We start from the raw sequence: 18491 nt of genomic DNA, 5'->3' as shown, positions 1-18491 counted from the left end.
AAGCACATTAATACTGCTTTGGGTCCAAGAGAGAGTAAACAGTGACATGTAAATGTGAGAAATAAAAACTATTTCAGTAAATATGAAAGTCTATGGATCTGCTGTCTGGGTTCTTCTCATATTGCTGCTTTGGTTGTGAACAATGACCTTAGATGATGCCTCTTTGTTAATGGAAAGTTCCAACCAGTATTCCCTCTCTCAGTTCCCATGGGAAAGCTATTTTGCTGCTACATATAACAAGTAGATGTTAGCGTATGTGCACAAGTGTTTGGCATTAAGGAGAAGCTCTTCTGTAATTAAGATCTTAGATAATTACATGATTACTTTATTTTGCAGCTTCAACAACACTCCCCTCAAAATATTTTAAATCAAACCTTAGTTTGTAGAAATTAATTACAGGACTTGGTTAAAGCTTTCTGTGAAATCACAGAATTAGGACAGCCTGCCATCATATTAGGCTATTTGTCTCTTTGCTCAGATCCAAAAGGTAAAAAGTCTGTTGCCTTTTAGAGCAATACAAAGTTTTCCTTCCCGTATCAGAGAAACTTGTGCGTATGTCATTAGCAGTTATCCACCCAGGCTACTTTGCTTGCTTAAGAAGACCTGCTTTCCTTTCTGTCTTTTTCTCTATCTTTCTTCACTGGTAACTTCCTTATAGGCTGAGCAGTCAGTCCTCAGCTTTCTTTTTGTGTTCCTCAACTTCTTAATGAGCATCTGAAATGCATATGTTGGTAGATGTCTCACTTTGATCTGCGTATAGACTGATTGCTACAAGGACTCTTTCCTCTCGCATTTCAAATATTTTAGATATGAGTTATCCATGTAAATCTTAATAAATATTTATTTCCTCCACGGATAACTCTGGCAACAGTACAGCTTGTACTTTTTAGCTTTATTATAAAGGGGTGATCTTGTAGTTGTCAATGTTGATTTAGATTGGTGGAAAACCTCAAATCTGTGGGCCAAAATCAGAATCTCTCTTCATTTCAATGGTAGTTTTATATTGACATTTCAATTAACAAATGTCTTTCTCTGACTTCAGTCCATCTATCAACCCATTTTTTTTTTTTTTGTTTTGTTTAACTCCAGCCCTATTTTATTGGTTTTCTGGATTCCAGGAAAGAGATCCTAAATGATGTCAAGTGTTGTCTTTGAAGAACCAAAGAATTTGATCATTCTCTTACTGAGATGGTTTGGTCATGGTTGTCCTGACTATTCAAAATGTATTATTTCTGTTTAGTTTCCATTCAAGAATGTGCTTCATGAATTGTTAGTGTCCAGAGAGAAAGAGAGATGATACTTATCCTTAATGCATCACCTTGGAATCTGGAGCAGAGACTTGAGCTTGATAAGAGAACATTCATTGGACAGGTGTCCACTAGGAAGGCAGGCTTGGGGGAATCTGTCTCTAGCATTGAGACACCTGTCTTGGTGCTTCTAGTTCTCCCCCCCCCCCCCGCCTTTATATTTCCAGCCACTTGCTCACGAAGAAAGCGTGACTTTTATGTATAAGGATCTGAAAGCTTTGTCTGGTTACCCCTTGTTTCCTGCCAACTCTTAAGCCAACCACCAACTGCTGCTTTCTGTTTGTTTTAAGTTGCGGAATGATTATGCTCCCAGAAACCATGGCTAATAAAGAGCTCTGCTTTAAGCAGCACTGTGATTGGCCTGGTGAGTCACTGCACTACCCAGTTATTAAAGGTACAGGAGCCTTACCCTCTTTTCCATCTGGCCACCTTGCCAAGAACTGCTGTTGCTATAGCTGAAAATACCGAGTGGGAAATGTGTGATTAAAGCAGGCTTCATTTATGGTGAATTTCAGAACATTTCCAAGATAAAGGCTATCATTTTGAATTTGTGCACTTGGGAGACTGGGGAGATTCAGTTTGAAAGGAAATGCCCTATAAGCTTGAAAAAGGGACCTGAATGACCTCCCTTATGATGATGTGGAGGAGGGGGTTGTTTTGGAAAGTCTCACCAGTAGATTATTAGTTTAAACTCTTTGGCTTCAGATTGACTAAAAGTAGGAATTGGGCAGTATGATTTGACGTGTATTAACCCAAAAACTTGAAAGCAGAGATAAAGACAGTACCAGTCATGGGAGTGGCATTGACCCTAGGAAACTTACTGAATTTTATTATGAGGTATAATTTTAAGGCAGGAACACTGAGCTATTAATATAGATTCATTATAAATGGTTGCTGATTGCAAGCCCGGTAGTATAGGACTTTGGTTCTTCAGATAAAACATTTCTGAACCAATTTATGGAAACTGCGAAACCTTGATAAGAACGTACAAGTTTAAGATAGTGTAATGGGTTATAAAAACACTGTCCACCCTGAGGCAGCTCATGGAAACTGATAGCAAATTGTGTGTTCTGATGCTTATGGTTATTCACAAAATGGCGATTTTCATGGCCATTTTTCAGCTTTAGTAATTTTGGTTGAGAAGTGTATGCTAATGAAGATTTCCTAACCAGGCAAAGCCGGCTATAATAAATTGTACATAGTGCAATGCCCTTCTGCTTCAGACCTTCTGTGGTCTTTTGTAGTGGGGGGAGAAAGAGGGGGATGCAAGAAGACAGAAGTTACACGTTCGTGGGAAAATTGCTATTTGAGGATCTTTTGCATGAACATGTGTATTATATTATTAACAATATAATAACATACAGTGCTAAAAATGTACTGTATACTCAGAAGTCAATTCTATTGAATTCAGTTGAGCCTACTCTCTGGTAATCAAGGTTAGGATTGTAGCCTATATATCATGTAGAAACTTTAGGATCAAACTTTTTCTGTTTCAGCCATCAATTAGTTATCTTTCCCCTTTCCCCCTTTTCTTTTAATTAAGCAGCATACATAAATACATTGATTCTTAAGACAACAGCAGATTTCCCCTTTGGAATAAGATATGCATGCCATAGTATAATCTGATCAGACAATTCAGAACACTGACTAGTTGTAAATATTACACTATGATTTTACTGTCATATAGATTGCATCAATTAATAGTCTCGAAGGAGGCTGGGAAGTCCCCATTGTTAAATAAGAAAGAAGCATGTAGATTTCAAATCAGTTTGGCTCCTGTTTATATCAGCCAGGTACTTACGTAAATACTTGGAGATTAATAGGGTGAGGTGAGTGAGATGTCAGTGTGAAAGCCAAATCACATTCCATGAATGTGAAAAGCCACACAGAACTGAGTCTGAACATCAAATGCACATTGGTATTATACTTTGTGTAAGGGTAATGCACTGCAGTTAAAATCTGTAGCTGTACTTTTAGGCAAGCTTCACTTAACTGAAGACATCAAGTCCAGGAAATTGGGGGAACACCAGAAAAGAGAAGAAACCTGTTGGGATTGTAAATTATTCTTAGTAAATATGATATTCTAGTTAAGACATCTTGCTGTCTCTTTCCAGCAGAGAGTACAAAATGTTAAACATTGTATTCCCCTTCCCATTGGTTAAGAGCTCATCGTTGACTCTGTTTTCCTATTTCTTTTTACTACAGGCAGCTTTGCAGCTGATTCCACATGTTTAATAGTGTCTGGGTTAGATTCCATTCTGTATTTCCAGGTTCCTTGCAATATTTGTTTGGCAGTCATCTGGGTATTTCCTGTAGCGCTACTCTGATGCTTTCCCTAAAGGTCAGCCCTTCTTCTTCTTTTAAGCAAGAAGCTGTTGTGAAAACAGTGGTAATCTGTAGGCCAGCTGACTCTGCCCTTTAAGTAGTTCCTGAGCATCAAGATCCATGCCAAGGTGATGGAATTTTTAATGTTGCCCAGGCATCTTCCCACTTACCTCCCATTCCCTCAATGCATACACCATTCTATGGTATAGATATAAAAGAGATGAACCTGCATTTTATGATCCACAGCAGCTACAGTACCAACTAAAGCTTTGGACTAATTGGCTCATTTTCTTGAAACATCCATTTGTCAATCACTCACAGCAAACATTAGACACGTCTGTTGGAGATTTGGATTCTACCTTGGGACTTGAATGGAATTCTCTTTCTTTCCTTATGCAGCACTACTAATTAGAAATATGCTCTTTTGGTTCAGCGTGCCGAGATTAGCTTAATTTCAGTGAAGACATAATGCTAGGTCCTCGGTTTAAAAATAGGTACTGCAGATGTTTCTGCAGAGGAGAAAGCTTTGAAAATATCTCCTTGGTTGTGTAAGGTTCTGTGCATATGTACTTAGTAGCGGAGCATAATTATATTTTAAATTAATGGGTTACATATGACTACCCTGGAACAATGCTGGACTGTGGTGACTCAGTAGGTAAGTGATTCCTCTCCTCTCCCGAGGCCCTAATTCCAATCTCTGCTGCATTGTATGTATGGCTTTGCATATGTATGTATGTAAAATATGTGAATATATTAACTCACTAAATCAGTCGCTCAAGATCAAATTGATTGTGCTGTTGTCTTCAGCAGGAAGATAGCCTGTTTCAAAGGGCTTGGTGCTGCATTCCTCTAGAAAGGAGTGGGCTGCATAGAAATCACTCTGTCATGGAATTACTTCTTCATGAAACCTTTATTTCATCTAATTCTGGCTAATGGAATACATTCAGTAAAAGCAGCGTTGTTTTTTTATCAGACTGGGCAAGACTGGTCATCTCTGACCGTTGGCCATGTTGGCTGGGGCTGATGGGATATGTATCCTACAACATCTGCTATAGAGTATCTCAGAGTAGCTTTGAGGAATAGTTTGTCTTCACTGTTTTTGGTCCAAAGTTTTCATATTTTAAGTTTCAAATGTCATATTTATATTCTAAGTGTTGGTCTATATATTTTGAAAGAGTTAAATATTGGCAGTTTTCTGGGGTATTTTATAAGCCATTTCAAATAATTGCTTGGGTTTTGAATGGGAATCTTAAAATGCATATAATACCCACTTTATTTGTAGGCTATGTATGGACAAGAAACAGAGAGAGAATGGTGGGGGGTGGGGGTGACAGAGAGGACTAAAGGTAGAATCTGTCCAAAGAGCAGTATCTTCCAGATATTGCTGGACTTCAACTTCCATCATTCCTGACCATTGGCCATGCTGACTGGTAATGATGGGTATTGTAGCCCAACAAAATCTGGAACAACAACAACAACAACAACAACAACAACTAATTTATTTCTACCCCACCCATCTGGTTGGGTTTCCCCAGCCACTCTGGGCAGCTTTCAACAGAACATTAAAAACAGAATAAAACTGCAAGCATTAAAAACTTCCCTAGACAGGGCTGCCTTCAAATGTCAGATACTTGTTTATTTCCTTGACATCTGATGGGAGAGCATTCCACAGGGCAGGCGCCACTACTGAGAAGGCCCTCTGCCAGAAGGAACAGTGTTCTAGATGATGATGACAGGTTCTAAATTTAACCCCATAATGTTCATATTATAATACAGTCGTACATCGGGTTACAGACGCTTCAGGTTACAGACTCCGCTAACCCAGAAATAGTATCTCGGGTTAAAAACTTTGCTTCAGGATGAGAACAGAAATCACGCGGCGCTGCCGCCACCGCAGCAGCAGCAGCAGGAGGCCCCATTAGCTAAAGTGGTACCTCAGATTAAGAACAGTTTCAGGTTAAGAACAGACCTCCAGAACGAATTAAGTACTTAACCTAAGGTACCATTGTACTGGCATTGAGGGATTTATTTTAAAGCAGAGATTGTAGTCATATCTCTGAGGTTATAGTTCTGAGCAATCTGTGTGATGAAGGAGCTGTGTTGGGTTCACATATATATGACTAATCTTAATTTCAAGGTGTGAAATTGCACACAATAGATGGATTTTCAGGCTTTAAAACTGAAGCTTAAAAGCTGCATAATGGAGAAATTCTCAGGCAAAAAAGCAATGTAATCTTCTTTTTAAAGACTCAGGCATTTGTCCTAGGAGAGAGAGGGGGAAAAAACACCTCAAGGAAGAGGAGGAGGAGATTTTTGATGTTGTTTTACTCAGCTCCTTTGAAACAATAGCATTATAATTTGAATAAACTTTTAAGATTATGCAAAAATATTAACCAACTCCTTTCTTGAACAAACAGGGTGTAGCAACAAAACATTAGTGTATGAGAAACAGTTCTTCACTTCATAGGTAATAAGGAGTAGAATAATAGAGACCATAAAATACTTGGGGTGGGAGGCCTGCTTTCAGCACGTCCACTTGGCTACACCTCTGTGAGCTGTATGGTTGGCAGCCCTGAGAAAGGGCCCTACACACATACCAACAAACATGTTAGCCCAGGATTCCCCCTACAGTAGAGGCGCTTTGCGCAATACATTAGCGCACATGTACACCTCTTTTCATCATTGCCAAATGTGCAGCCAGTAGGGGCAGGTGTAAAGGAATGAAGGAATGAAGCTGATCCTTCACATTTCCTTTTAGCACAGGCATTGCCAGTTTTTTGGGGGGCCCATGAGCATATTTGCAAATAAGGGACTGGACACTGTGTGTATGCATACACATACACATCCAAACAGACAGCAGAATGTCTTCTACTGACTACAACAGAGCTCTTCATGCAACCTTCATGGACCCTGTGGCTGCCAGAGAAGGCCAATATGGGTGCACAGGCACTCATGGGCACCACTTTGGTGATCCCTGTTTTAACACATGGGAGGTTGTGTGAACTTTCATTGAGCATCTGTGTTCATCCTATCTTTAATCTTTTGCCCATTATATATATGCTAGACCTCTGATAGCCCTCCAAACTAATTCCCCCCCTTTCTTTGGAGCTTTAATTATTTACCTCTTCAAAGCTGCCTGGCAGTATATAAGCTTCTCCCAGTCCTTTATTAGACTCTTTCACCTTTTGCATCCCTGTAAAACCATACAGTGTTGAATAAAAGTGACATCTTAGGTTCTCTGGAGAGTTTGTCCTAAACACTTGGCATTTGTTTAACACTTGCATCATTTCAGTAGCATGTTGCAAACCATCTTCTAGAGGTCAGTAATATGGGAACAATTAACTATTAAAATCCATAGATTAACAAGGATAGCCATAACATTTTAAAATCCTGTACAACATGGTATAAAAGAATGGCATGCACACTATGGTATTTTCCATTCTATAACCCAGTACTATGAAAACCATCATTTATAGTTCAGACTGGGGAAAATGAATACAGTAAATGGACAAAAGTACAAAGATTCACAAAATGCTTAGGGGTATGCATACCCCTCCCAAAAAATCACTGCTTATAGTACTGAGGACTGCGTCTGTCTGTCTGTTAAGAAGAAAACATTATCAATCTTTCAGGCAGGTATTTAGGACTCTCCAGTTGTTACCTGTCATGCTGTTAAATTGCAGATAATTCTGGTGGGTCAAACAGGTAATTAACAGTGAATCAAAGATTGTACTTCATTCACGATTATTAAAGAGCATTTTGTTCAGTGTTCTCAGATGGTTTATGGAAGCTTTTCCAACAGTGTTTCCACACCACGTGAGTCAACTGAGTTGGCTTTGGCTGTAAGATTAACTCTTGAGTGGCCTTTTGGAGCTAGAATACCTTCTGATCAGTCTGTGCAGTGATCCTAAACAGAGTTAGGGTTGAATCTATGATACCAAAACCATAAATGGCATGCTAAGCATTTCTGACTTGTACATTTTTTAAAAAAAGAAACTACAAAGTAGTGGAGAAATTATTGTTATTATGTATTTATTTAGACCTTGTCTTTTTTCCTGACAGGGCCCTAAGGTGGCTCCCCCACCAGCCATCATGAATTTTCCATCAATTAACTGAAACACTCTCTACCCATAAAGTGCCACTTTCAGTTCATTCAGCTTTCATCTTCAACATAAGGACATGTGTGGGGTGAGAGTGGGGACAGGGGGGCTGCTCCTGTGTCCCATCCTGTGCACCTTGTAAATCCCAATGTGCCCTGTGGGAGGACTAATTGCAGTGGAAGATGTGGTCGATATTGGGAGAACTTGATTGCTGAGATATTTGTTGCATTTTCATTTTTCATACATCCATTTTGGGAAAACTGATCCTTTGCAAAAAATTGCTGTATTAAAATAAAATAAAATTGGGCCATCAGGCCAGGCCAAGGAAGTGAAAGAAACTGGTAGATCACACTATTCTGGATTCTGCTTTGATCCAGCCAAATGGTGACAAAAGTGCTTATATGATGATCATGCCTAAAATTGTATAAAGCACTGTAGAATAATAATAACAGGATTGTAAGGGGGCAGGAAAACTTGCATAGAACTTCATATATATGCAGCATCTTGAGGGATTGGACTCTGTGCTCTTATAGTAGCGTGCAGTACACCAGTGTTTCATATACAGTGGTTTCTCCTCTGTCAAAATCTTTGCGGAAGACTCAAGTATCACTTTGTTTGCTTTTATTATGCTCGTTTGCCCTCCCTCCCTCCCTTGATTTTGTTTTTTGAAATTGTTCAACATATATTGGCATAATTATGATGCATAATTATACATAAACTGCCAGCCCTTCAGAAGTCATTTTTAAATTTAATAAATAAAATATTGTAGGTTGGGGGTATTGTATTGGTTTATGCAATTTTGTGTTTTTATATTGTAAACTGCCCTGTGATCCTTCAATGAAGGGCACTATAGAAATTTAATAAACTAACTAACTAACTGACTAACTAGAGATCTTTCTCAGAGATGAGAATGACACACAGTGCACAAATAATATGAGGAAAATATGAGATATCTCTGTCAGGAGTTCAGCCTACACTCGAGTAGGACCTTGGCAGAGACACATGCCCGACTGGTATGTTCCCTCCCTCCTGGTTGATAGTTCAGGAGCTTCAAAAGGTTTCTTCTGTCCAAATATCACAGCGACCGAGCCAACCAACACCGGCACACTCAGGGATCCGCAGAGTTTGCACATCATGCGTGACAGACCTCAGCAACTCAGCGTTTTGGCTAATCTACTTTATTTACATATAAACACACACTGAGCACTGCAACACGGCTCCATCTCTCTCTAGCATCAGACAGCAAAGAGAAAAAAGAACAAAGGACAATAGTCCCACTTCACAGAACACAGTAACACAAACATCCTGTTTCTATCACTTCCCACTCTGTGGAGTCAAAACATACACCATCATGTGATAGACAAAAATCCCATGATTGCAATCATGGAGCAGGAATTCTAACACTCATGCTATCCATGGGTGGCTAAATATGTGGATGTCATTAATAGATGCTGCAGAGTGGTAGAAGACACAAATTTCTGTGAATAATAAGAAGGGAAACTTAAACTGTTAAATTTCTCATACTGTTACATTACTTCAGTCAAATTAACTATCTTTCATTTACTTTATTTCCTAATTAATTTACTAAAATTAATGTCTCAATGTAATTTAAATTTTCAAGGGTATAACTTCCACCTAAATGACAGGCAATTCATTACTTCAAAAATCAACTTTACAATATTTCCTATATCAAGGGAATAATACGTTAACCAATGAATACCTTCTCACATTCGATAGATCTTATTTAAAGCTGATTTAAAAAGGCCTATTTTAACCTGAGTTATACATGGATCAATTAATTTCACTGACTGATATGTTTAAACGTAAGACTTTGGTTTATATTCATTTTTTAGCTACAGTTATTTGATCCTGCAAAATCACATATTCTTTCTCAATTAACATATTCCCCATGCGCATGATATGAATGACATTTTATTTATGAGGTTCAATAAAATTGAGGAATACTTTTTTTATATTACAGAAAGCAAAACATTTAGGCCCACTTTAGCACTGGTTGAGGCTAATCTGACTTCCTTAGGGCCCGGGACCTCTAAAGTGTTGCTATTTATGGACCTTAAGGTCCTCCATGGGGCATACCAGGAGAGGCAGTCCCGTAGGTACGAGGGTCCTAGTGTTTCTAGGTATTGTTACTGTGAGCAGTAAGCTACAATGACCAGAATTCTTTGATAGTGAAATGAGTTTCAAAGGTGCTTTAAAGGTATAGTGTGCATGCCAACTGCCCCCCTCCCCCAATGTAGCTCAGTGGATCAATGTTTCTGGCTGTTAACCAGAAAGTGGTGGTTCAAGCCCAACTGGGACAGCTGTGTGCAGAATTCCTGTACTGCAGGAAGTTGGACTACATGACCCTTAGGGTATCTTCCAACTATGCAATTCTATGCTTCTATGCTCCAGCTTCTGGCACTTGAAAAACCCACTGGCTCAGCCAATTTTCTATCCTTGGTAGAGTATGAAAGCAATTAGGTATGGGGTGAGTAATAAAATGACAAATTTAACAACAACAACAACTTTTAAAAACTTAACCTTTTCCAGTTTTGGAAACCTGTTCTTAAAAAGGAAAAAGTTAAGAACACTTTGAATGTTGATACCAAGGAGCAAAATCAAAATGACAGCAGAAATTGTATCCACCTCAAGCTAGACTAGATTACTTTTCTCACCTGCTCAATACTTTCTCAGAGCTGAGCTTCCCGTTCCATTTGCAGCCTCCTTCTCTGGCTTCTTCCTTGCGCAGTGCTTCCACTGTGCTTCCTTACTTTGTCATTGAAATCTTGCTAGATATTGATCCAGAGCAGAACTCCAATGTATAGTTAGCAGAGTAAAAATTTAAACACATTGCAAGATTCCCACAAAATAGACGAGGGGCAATTGTATTTCATCCAGCAGGGCTTTACTGCTACTGAAGGCAAATGAGCATAATGGTCACAAATCTAATACATTCAGGATGGGCACTGTCCTTAAGAAATCCAGTTGCAGCAGACTTAACTTAAACTTACGATAACTTATAATAAGTCTAAAACTTTAACAATAGGCATGCTATATACAGAACACCACACCAGAAGAAAAGAGAGACAGAAAGAGAAAGTGAAACCCAGGCTCCTTCTTGCCTATTATTATAGTCAGCATGACTTTGACAGAAAAGATAACAGAACCAGTTTAAACCAGCTGTACTCAGCTTCTCTGAAGGAGCAACCCAAACATCATGAACCTTCTGCTTGTTTCTTTCACACAGAGAAGCTTCTCTTGAATTAAGTTGAATGGGAAAGATACATTGGATCAATACTTTATGTACTAAGAAATGCAAACTGACATACTTCCACAATGTTTCAATTTGTTTCACCACCACCATCGTTTCAGCATTCACACAAATACTCCCCTTTTCTCTCTCTTCCACTATGATCATACTATGTTTCAACTGTCTCCTTATACACAGTATTTCTACTCTTCCCCTGAACCTCATGGTGTACACGGGGAGTACACTTGTGGATAAGTTTCCATCCTTTCAGCCTGCTCAATTTCTCTCCCTTAAATCTTGAAGATACATGTTTCCTTAACTACCAAGTTGCTGGGCTGCATATTTTTTTCTTCTGTTAACTTAGAATAGGCACATATATTTTTTTAATGAAAAGGAAAGAGGGGGGGGGAATGTTCTTGTAATAAAGGAGAGAAAATGAAATGGTGGAGCAGTTTCATTCCTTCACACCTACAATCAGTCATATACCTAAGATAGAGTTTGGTAAAATGCTTCCTTAACTTTTCCAGACAGATTTTGCAGTCTGCCGCTATGTAAAATGGAGGAAAATCTGTTCACTTATTCTTCCCTTTATATGAATAAAAAAGGAATCAAAACATCAAGGTTTTCAGTTTCCAGATTTTAATACAGTACTGATAGCTTTATGCATATTGTTATAACTCATTTGATGTGTAAAGGGATCCCTGACCATTAGGTCCAGTCGTGGCCGACTCTGGGGTTGCAGCGCTCATCTCGCTTTATTGGCGAGGGAGCCAGCGTACAGCTTCCGGGTCATGTGGCCAGCATGAGTAAGCCGCTTCTGGTGAACCAGAGCAGCACACGGAAATGCCATTTACCTTCCCGCCGGAGTGGTACCTATTTATTTACTTGCACTTTGACGTGTTTTTGAACTGCTAGGTTGGCAGGAGCAGGGACTGAGCAACGGGAGCTCACCCCGTCGCGGTTATTCGAACCGCCGACCTTCTGATTTAGCAAGTCCTAGGCTCTGTGGTTTAACCCACAGTACCACCTGTGTCCCACATTCAATGTGTAGTCAGAACCTATTAAGATTAAGCTTTGAGCATAATGGGTAACTCTTTCACGCCTGCTTTTCTACTTTTGTTGTTGTTGTTTAGTCGTTTAGTCTACGTATTGCTAATTCATGTTTGAAGTTGAACTAGACTAAAGTTTTCTACCCATTGCATAGCAGGGTGAAGGAAGGAAGTTAGTATTTTTTTGTTATTAATATCTTGAAAGACTTAATCATTACTTTTTTCAGAAGTGCCACTATCATATACCTGAACAAAGAGTACATAATTGCCTTGTTTAGAGTAGGGAAATTGGAGGAGGTAGATATTTGTTGTTGTTGTTTAGTCATTTAGTTGTGTCCGACTCTTCGTGACCCCATGGACCAGAGCACTCGAGGCACTCCTGTCTTCCATTGCCTCCCACAGTTTGGTCAAACTCATGTTAGTAGCTTTGAGAACACTGTCCAACCATCTCGTCCTCTGTCGTCCCCTTCACCTTGTGCCCTCAATCTTTCCCAACATCAGGGTCTTTTCCAGGGAGTCTTCTCTTCTCATGAGGTGGCCAAAGTATTGGAGCCTCAGCTTCACAATCTGTCCTTCCAGTGAGCACTCAGGGCTGATTTCCTTAAGAATGGATAGGTTTCATTTTCTTGCAGTCCATGGGACTCTCAAGAGTCTCCTCCAGCGCCATAATTCAAAAGCATCAATTCTTTGGCGATCAGCCTTCTTTATGGTCCAGCTCTCACTTCCATACATCACTACTGGGAAAACCATAGCTTTAACTATACGGACCTTTGTCGGCAAGGTGATGTATCTGCTTTTTAAGATGCTGTCTAGGTTTGTCATTGCTTTTCTCCCAAGAAGCAGGTGTCCTTTAATTTTGTGGCTGCTGTCACCATCTGCAGTGATCATGGAGCCCAAGAAAGTAAAATCTCTTCATAAATGTCACTTTACAAATGCAAAGTTATACAAATTTCCCTGAAAAGGCTTTACCTGGCTATATATCATAGAATCAGTGAATTGTAGAGTTGGAAGGGACCCTGAAGATCATCTAGTCCAACCCCCTGCAATGCAGAAATATGCAGCTATCCTATATGGGGATCATTTATATCATGGGTTCTTTTCATTTTTCATTAGCAATCATTTATCCAAGCCTTGAGAAAGAATTAAGAATGGAGGACATTTCTTTCTTTTGCATTAATGTAATTAGTCATAAATAACAGAGAGAGGGGGAGAAGCAATTTGATGTAGGGATATCTTAGGCATTTTTGATGTTGCATTGGCTAATAAAGAGAGACACTTCTGACAAACCTATACTGTGTCACATTCATAAGTTGTACATCAAGCATGGATTTAGGGAAATATTGGTGGTGGGTTAAAAAAAAAAAATCAAAGCATGATTATCCTCAACTTTCAAGTAACTTATGTGATAGCTGGGGTCCAACATTAACTGAGGAGAGCACCACATGTACTTGAATGTATGTGTGTCTGTATTAATACTGCAAAATAAGCGACTAGAAAACAGAATAGCTTGTACAAATCATGATGTTGATTGAAAAGAAATACTACCACATGCCATGAAATTAATATCACATACCTCAAAGAACTTGTGTTTTTCTTTAACTTCACAAACAGACTTTTATTGCAATCCCAAGCACCGTTGAGATACAGCATTGGCAAGTTTTAAACTGGAGCATGCAGGCATTTAGTCAGCCCCCTTGGGATTGGATCGACTTTCCCAATCCCCACAGTTGTTTTTCACACTTTGCCTTTCCTTCTTTCCTCACCTCTAAGTAGAAAAGAAAAAAGGAGAGCGAAGTGTGATCAAGTTTAGTCTAGCGAGCATTTTTCTCGCTCTTAAGTGTTGCTTGTTAAATTTCATTTTTGAAAAATGTAGTTGTTTTTAGTGTACCTGTAAGTGAGCTTGAAATAAAGCACCCTGAATCATTAAAAAAGAAAAAACCCAGCAACTTTGCTTCCTGCTGCTATATAATTTTAAAATGGCTAGGTAATTTGTACAGTGTTTAAGGAAAAAAATAAATCGTACCAGAGCTGACAACTTGGACACCAAACTGCAGGTAAATGCAATTTAAAACAGCGGATTTAGTATCCCTTTGGGGAGAAAAATGAGGTTTTAGATTAGAAATGCTTGACATACCATTAATTAAACTGAAAGGTACATTCCTGTACTGCTTTGATACCTTATAGAGAAGCCACCAAATTTATGTGGCTATAGTAAATGATAATCTTTCAGTTCTGCTGCAATGATATCTGGCCCTTCATAGCATAGAACTTCAAGAGAGCTTGGCTAGTGGTCAAAAGAGGTAAAGAATAGCTGCTTTGGTTATCATGTTATTTGGTTATTCCTGTAGACTACATCAATGGAATGTTGTTTAAAAGGACACTTAGGAGGAGCCCTTGAAAGCATTTATTCATTTACTAAAATGAAGCTGGTATGTTAGGACCAAATCTCCTTGGAACTGCATGTGGATGTGGTCAACTGTGGTTGTCAAAGGAGTAGGCATAGGGAAAGGTAAAGGGACCCCTGACCATTAGGTCCAGCCGTGACCGACTCTGGGGTTGCAGCACTCATCTCGCTTTATTGGCCGAGGGAGCCGGCGTACAGCTTCCGGGTCATGTGGCCAGCATGACTAAGCCGCTTCTGGCGAACCAGAGCAGCGCATGGAAATGCCGTTTACCTTCCCGCCAGAGTGGTACCTATTTATCTACTTGCACTTTGATGTACTTGTGAACTGCTAGGTTGGCAGGAGCAGGGACTGAGCAACGGCAGCTCGCCCCATCGCGGGGATTCGAACCACCGACCTTCTGATTGGCAAGTCCTAGGCTCTGTGGTTTAACCGACAGTGCCACCCGCGTCCCACAAAGGCATAGACGTACCCCCAAAAACGTTACTGTAAGGGTTTGAACAGAACCTGCAATACATATAGTACACAATGGCTGACTTGCCGCACAATTTATCTTAAGACAATTGTGATAAGAGACGGGATAACTCACAGCCAAACCACTTTCAGCTAATCCTTTGTCTCTGGGCTCATGAAGACAAATGCCATAATAGCAAAGGCCAGCTGTCAAGAATCATTGCAGATACTGATGGATAGATTAGGTAACATGGCGTGTGCATGTTGCTCCTGCTCTCATGTAATGGAATTGTGGTCACAAAGCCTTGAATCCTGCAGTTGCTATTTGTCATGTGCTGAACAGCAGCATTGTGCCTGGTCAGCACTTGGAGGGGAAGGTGTCCAGGGAAATGCAGACAGTTGCAGGAAATGACTTTGTTGATTCATTAAGTGCAGCTTTCCCATTTTCTATTAGTTAGCCAACACTGTAGCTCCATGCCAGAGGGCACTGTGCCATCGGAAGGGCTACTTATTTGAACGAGACCCAAAGACAGCGCCTTAGACGCTTTAAGTTGTTAACACATTTGTGACAATTTATCTTATGGGTGATAGTCAACTGCATTTAACTCAGAGTAGACCTATTGAGATTAATGAACATTACCAAGTGAGGTCCAATAGCTTCATTGGGACGTCTCTGAATAAAACTTAGTTGAATACCACCCTATATTTTTAATCAACCCCTGCCATGCTCCTGTAAGTTGTATGGGTGGGGTAGAAATAAATTATTATTATTATTATTATTATTATTATTATTATTATTATTATTATTAATGGTTTCAGGTAGCACATCTCAGAGCATTTTGAGCAGTCGATACATAATATTCATGCTGTGTCTATGTCCCACATGCTTGTTAACTGCAAGTCCACTGAGAAGAGTCCAGATTCAGAAGGCTCTATAAATGAAAGTCATTATTATCAATTAGTCCACTCAGGCTGCAATGCTATATATATGTTTACTGGGAGTAAACTCAATGGGACTATCTTTTGAATGGCCATGTTTAGAACTGCACTGTAAATGTCCATGCTTGACAGACAAGATCCTATGAAGTACATGTAAAGATCTGCACATGATCCATGGAAATGCGTACTCTGCTATACTTTAAATTGCAGGTGTCTTGTTAAACATATTGTGATAAAATCAAGTGGGGGAATTACAGCTTATTTATTTAGGTAGCAAAATGCTTTAAAATGTATATGGTTTTAATATATTGTTTTATTCCCTCACCCCCAGTTTTGTAGTCATATGACTAAAATAACAGCAGAATAGTTGCTTTATATTAGTAATCTTCAAGCAAGTAAACAGATTTCCCTTTTAAAAAATCAATATTGCATGGATTGGTTGTGCACTGTTGTTCCACCCTTTCTTGGTTCTGAATTTCTTTCAAAAATTTGTAATTTTCAATTTCTGCATAAATTGTTCTTTCAACTTGTCTATATTTTTTTTTGAGTCCAGCCAGCTAGGCCATGCACATGAATGACCCTGCGCATTAAATTACCCATTTCCTCCCTTTCTTTTTATCGTTAATGGAAAAGTAGCAGTTACATTTCAGCTTTTTACTATCCTTAAAGATTCACTGTTGAGAAATTCATAAAGGAGAAAAGAGATAATGTGGACGCAGTGTAATTTGTGCTGGTAAATGCCAGGCCAGTTTCATGGATTATTTCCATATTTATGAAGGACTGAGCTGGTCCAGCTTGCTGATTTCCAGCATGAAATGAACTTCATAGTCAACAGTTCATTCACCAAGCTACTGATTGTGACTTTCCTAAGTGTAGTAGCTGTAAACTTGTCACTTATTGACTTCTTTAGGTATATTCCAAGTTTTATAACCTCACTATGTATGGTCTGTTAACATCACCATGAGGTTTTTGTTTGTTTGTTTGTTTGTTTGTTTGTGAGATATTTAATCCCCATTTTACAGATATGATATATAGATATGGATATTAACAATGCAATATGTGAACAAAATGCCTAATGTCCACATACCTAACAACAATCTAAAGGCAACTACTGCAGTCACAGTGCCTTCCCTCCCCAGCCTAATACTATGTCACGTGCGACAGAACAAACACAAGCAGACAACAATCTGGATAAAAATTGGCCACAACTTTATTGATAACAGGTATAAGTGGAACTTGGGCTCAGACATTGGGTGTATATCCATTTCACCCTCCTGCCAGAGGGCTGGAACTGCTTCAGGATCATGCCATGGATTAGGGCCTCCCCAATATGTTGATCTACTGAGTTGGCCATCCTAAAGCTACGGCTGGAAGTCCTATGGCTCATCTGCCCTATGTTTGGCTTCTGGATAGGAGACCCCTCCAATGGGGTACCCTGTCAACAATACTAAAAGAGTATTGGATGATGCACCACTTCAACTAATGTTTGACAACTAGGATTCCACCCAATCCCTTAACCTTTTACAGATGTTATCTATAGATAGAGATATCAATGTAATATGTGGACAAAATGCCTAATTTGGACAACAACAATCTAAAAGTGACTATTTCACAACAAATAAGAACAAGGAAATCCTTTTAAACAAACAAACAAACACCCTGCAGATTTAAAATAGAGGCACATGATATAAATAATGGAAATAAATCACTCAATGTATGAAGAAAACAAAAACACACATTGAAAATATCTGAATCAGTTAAAAGGTTTTGACCTGAAGGCTGAAACTCGAGAGTGAAGGCAGCAGTTGAGGGTCCCTGCCAGATTATTCTGTAAATAGGACACTAACAGCAACTGGGCATCTCCGATGTGTGGTGAGGAGCTTGGCCAAGGGACTTTGATGATGATATCAACTCTTGTGCAGGTTCAGAAGGCAGTACTACTTCTAGATACCCTGGACAGTAGCCACATAATAACTTCAAGGTTAACAGCAGCATTATGAATTGTGCTTGGAAACCAACAGAAAGCCAGTGGAGCTGTTTTAGTATTGGTAAAATATGCCACTGGTGCCACTATTTTGCAACTGTAAAGCTCATAAGCAGCCAACAAAGATAACCCCATGTTTAACACACTACAGTAGTTACAAGACTATTTTTGTGCACATGAGCATTTAATTTTATTGACAGTGATCCATGAAATTTTGGATTCCATGTTTTAATTATGTCTCCCAAAGGAGAAACTACATGGGACCTGTTGTACTTTACTTCTGTTTCTATTATCACTGTGGATAGTGTCGGATTTAGCAGACTATTTAAGCATTTTTTTCCTGCCATTGATTACTCAAAATTACCACAAAATGTTTTCTCTAGATAGAAAGATAGACTTCATTGATACCAATTTCACCAACATTCTGTATTATTTGTATTTGTTATTCTTGCCAGATGTACTGGCATAACGTGCCATTGGTGTAATACTTTTAAATTTTCCCAAAAGATTTGTTGATATAGTTTTCTTTCATTGAGTCATCCATATTTTGCATTTAATTCTTTGATTAGCACTCCAAAATTCCAAAGGGTTTGCTCCCCATTTGAAATCTACTTTTTCCCCCACTCCAAAATTCTGTTCATAGAATCATAGAATGGGAAGGAACCCCAAGGGTCATCTAGTC

General features: G+C 39.1%; 1 protein-coding gene across 7 annotated transcripts in view; it reads left to right on the top strand.

Annotated features, from left to right (window-relative positions):
- Positions 1-18491, top strand: part of LRRC4C (leucine rich repeat containing 4C) — a 591735-nt gene that overhangs the window by 548170 nt on the left and 25074 nt on the right. The gene's annotated exons all lie outside the window — the stretch shown is intronic.

This window comes from Podarcis tiliguerta, assembly GCF_965153285.1.
Source record: "Podarcis tiliguerta genome assembly, chromosome: 1".
NCBI classification, from domain to species: Eukaryota; Metazoa; Chordata; class Lepidosauria; order Squamata; family Lacertidae; genus Podarcis; species Podarcis tiliguerta.
The sequence above is the reverse complement of the archived record's forward strand: the minus strand, read 5'-3'. Positions and strand labels throughout refer to the sequence as shown.